The sequence below is a fragment of the Rutidosis leptorrhynchoides genome, chromosome 5 (assembly GCF_046630445.1).
Source record: "Rutidosis leptorrhynchoides isolate AG116_Rl617_1_P2 chromosome 5, CSIRO_AGI_Rlap_v1, whole genome shotgun sequence".
NCBI classification, from domain to species: domain Eukaryota; kingdom Viridiplantae; phylum Streptophyta; class Magnoliopsida; order Asterales; family Asteraceae; genus Rutidosis; species Rutidosis leptorrhynchoides.
In genome coordinates, this window is record NC_092337.1 from 378722525 (window position 1) to 378726947 (window position 4423).

Here is a 4423-nt window from a genome sequence, read left to right on the forward strand (position 1 = left end):
TAGTGGCTTTGGAGGATATGGTGCAAAGGTTACAAGCACCAGCAGCAGCACCGGCAGCAACAGTATCACCATCAGCAACACCAACAGTACCATCACCACCACCAACAGTAACATCCGCATCCCATACCTCAACATCACAATCTGTACCTCAAGCATCAATGTCACACGCACCACAGATACCAAGGAGTACCAACAACACTAACCGATGAAGTATTGATTAATAACTTCATTCGAGAAACATTCCGCGGCGATTATATAATCTCCAAAGTCTTAGAGATTATCTATTCTAGCCTTAACCATAAATCAGATGAGTGGACCAAAATGATAGAAGGAAGAGTAGAAACCCTGATAGGATGATGCGCGATTTACAAGCTAGACTTGCTTTACCAGCAGCATCAACAGTACCGTTAGCATCACCAGCACAGTCAGTGCCGTCAGCATCGTTAGAATCAGTAGCACCTATAACATCACAAACTCTGCCAGTTCAAGAATCACCGTGGACATCATTACGAATCAATAACGCGTATATTGTATCAACGAGTTATGAAGTATTAACTCATTCCCTCTGAAAAAAATTATATGTATATTTTATATATATATAAATTTTAAGATCAAAATAAATCTTTCGTACTAAGCTATTATGAATGAATTACATAAGGGTAGATACTACTCGATTAAATTCATACTACTAAGATGTACATCCTTCCTTAACGATTTAACCATCGTTAACTACAATCTCTATTTCAATTCAATAAATTCCAGGTCATAATAAACCAAGTGTACTATTCAAATACATGTTTGATATTACACTTTCATTTTCACCGTACTCGAAACTTTCTAGAAAACATCATTCATATCTTGCGAAGTTCACAAGAATTCCACGAGCACCAACATCATTCACTAAAAATGAATAATGAAGTATTGATTCACAATTTCATTTACGTTGAAGAAATAATCCACTAAGATAACGTAATTTCTAAAGTTTTAGAGATTATTCATTTCTAATTCTAGCTGAAAATCAAATGAGTTTAATTTATTATTAACTCATTAAATCTGTATTACATCTGAAGAAAATATAAATATGTTTTCATAAAGACTGTAATAAAATTCATTTGTACAAAATATTATTTGTGAATTTTTTTTAACGGGTAGGTAATACCCGAGTGATATATAAATTTACAATTAATATGTTATATTCTTCGAATCTGATTCATCAATCATCAACTATACTCACTATTTTCTCAACAATATACATTCTTTCATAAAAATCAAAACAACCATACTCATTCAAGTTCAATTACATATTCTGATTTTGAAATTACAGAATTCAATTCGAGATATAACCAGTATCATCACTTTTAGATTCCTATGTCTTTCAAAGCTATACTTTGACTTCAAAACTGTGCTAGAACATCATATGTATATTAACGACTTCAATCTGTGTTCAAACCCTCCGAAATTCCTAATGACACTTCAAATAATGAACAATCGAGATGATGATCCAATCACATGTTACCCACAGTTATGTCCCTGAAAAACTCTTGAAACCAAAGTCATAATTTAACACGTATTTGTGTCAGACCCTTTGGCATTTATTAGCTAAAATGACTTTTCAATTTCTTTCCAAAGTAGTCAGCTTTGTCACAGCTCCAGCAAGTCAACTTCGATTTTTCAATCGAAACAGCCTTATTATAACCTTGATATATACGTTGCCCTTTCGCCCTCGTTACCGGGAAACCATTTATGTTCCACCACATTAACAATAAACTTACCAACAACTTCACTGATCTTTGACTATCCGAAAAATCATTAGATTTATCAAAACCCCATCACTTACTCATCTGCATCTTGTTACAAGAATTGCCATACGAATAATCGGAAATTAGCAATCGGTATTTTGAAATCTCGCAGCATGTCTACGCCAACAGTTATATGTGTACATATAACGTCTATCTCCTAGACTTACATACTTCGAATGTGAAGTTTCTGAAAAACACCGTAAACTGCTAACTGATTCTCGAAATTTAAAAAAAAATGTTGATGAAGCAGCAAAAAAACAACTGTAAATGACCTTAACAGTAAAAAGTTTGATGATAAAGAATAGTGTGTTGGCAAAGCTCAGAAAAAGAGGAGGTTTGGAACTGAAAAACGGATTGAGCAAACTATGAAGGAGGCTGTGGACAAATCACAAGGACGAAATCTACCTTCAAAGAATCCAAATGATTCAGTGTCTGCTGAAATCCTTAGCAAATACCTTGCTCATTACTCTAAAACCCTTGCGGACAATATTCTTCATCATCATCCTCTTATCTTAAATATTCTAAGATATCAACGTATCTTTCATTATAAATATCATCGATATTTCTGAAGATATTTTCATGACTATTCTTATCTGAAATAATTCAACTCTTCGCGCTATCTGTGTTACATCATAAAAGAAACTATTTTAGTTTCTAAATTCTGAAAAAATCAAATTTAAAATATGAATGCTTTTGAAGTAGTGTTGGGAACTGAAGCATGAGTTAGTATAATATAATGACACTTGATCAACGTGATTATATTACAGTAAGTCATGTTGAGTTTCTAAATGGAACGTGATGATTCACAGATCATAACGTCATCATGTGCCATGTTACACGACTCTTGTATTCTATTTAACCTCTAAACATATCAATAAAATATTTTTCTTGATGATTCGGTCTTTTCCGATGTATTCTGGTAATTTGACAAATCAAGATCGTACCATTACAAATTCCTTCTTAGAACATTAACTATGTTCATTTCGAAATCCATACCTACGAATTCTGGACCATTATTCGCTTGACTTGAAGTCGGGAAGAGGAGACAAAAGTATAGAACTTTTAAATATAAAAGAAAATATGAAGCTCGACAACAACACATAAATTACAAACCGTGCATATAAATACGTATTGCAACGTAAAGGCACGGGAGAATTAAAAATACTATAACCCCAAGGTAATAGTAAAAGTAAATAAAATCCTCCGGTGGTAGATAAAAAAGAAGAATGACGGATATGAAAGTTAAGAGTATATCAAGAATCAGAACCGGATGGAGCATATTGACGAATTTTCTAAAAGTATGAGTGAGGGAGAAAGAATAGAAGGTGTGAGTGATAAGGAAACGAAGGGGGTGGATTTATAGAAAAATATCTGACAGAGCAATCAAAACAGATAATCGCATTTAAAGCGGATCCTAATTTCCTTGATTACCGAAGAATCAAATCTTATTACGAAGATTTTCTCCAAATCCATTGAACTCTGGAAATCAACCCTATATACTTCAAAAGATATGACGAAACTTTACCTTTCTCATTTCACTCTTTGTGATAGCTTCACTTATACTCTTCGCGTAATCAAATTGTGTATCCATATTACTCAATAATGATAAAACTCTAATTATCGACTCATATTTGTCATGAAAACATTTTTATGGTTAGCCATGACGACCACGATCAAATTTCAGGACGAAATTTCTTTAACGGGTAGGTACTGTGACAACCCGGAAATTTTCGACCAAATTTAAACTTTAATCTTTATATTATTTCGACACGATAAGCAAAGTTTGTTAAGTTGAATCTCAAAGATTTTAAACTGTGTTCATACATTCATTTAACCTCGACCAAATTTCGACGATTCACGAACCATTATATAAATGGATATGATTATATATATATATATTATAACTTGAAAATATTAACAAAGTATTAAACGTATAATACTTTACATAAACGTATTCGTTTCAATATGTTTATCGATGGAATTTGAAGGTGATATCAAATGATTGATTTATCAGATACATTGTATAATTACGAGTCTCTAGTGAGACGTCCACTTTGATTTAAGAAATCTTTCCTTTTTAACGGTATTCGGAATAATTGGTAAAGTGATTTACATGTAAGTACAAAAGTAACTAAACAAGGGTTAGTGGAGATTCCTGTTTGATTTTCAATTCATAAGTTACAACATTTTCCTCTTGATTTTTATAACATAACTATTTTAACTTTCATATTGTTTAATGTGAAAGTAAGGTTATGAAAAATAGATACCGACGTTTTACCTTAAAATAATTTCATACGTTTATCTAATCTTTGAACTTTATTTTACGCTTCACCAGCAAACGGTAAGTTAGAAATTTGAAAACTTGTTATAAGTTATATACGATCTACTATTCTAAAACATTTTGTGATATAACAATTTTCATTATTTTAACCTATTAACAAAAATGATTCTTAATTATATTTAGTTTTGGTAACAAAATTTTCATATTTATTTGATTTAGTTTTAAACGTACAAAACGTTTTCAGTTTAAAAAGAACTTTATTATTAAAGCATTTTACAAGATATGCGATTTATGAATTCTGAGGAACTTAATTAAAAGCTTTGTATTATGCATATATATATAT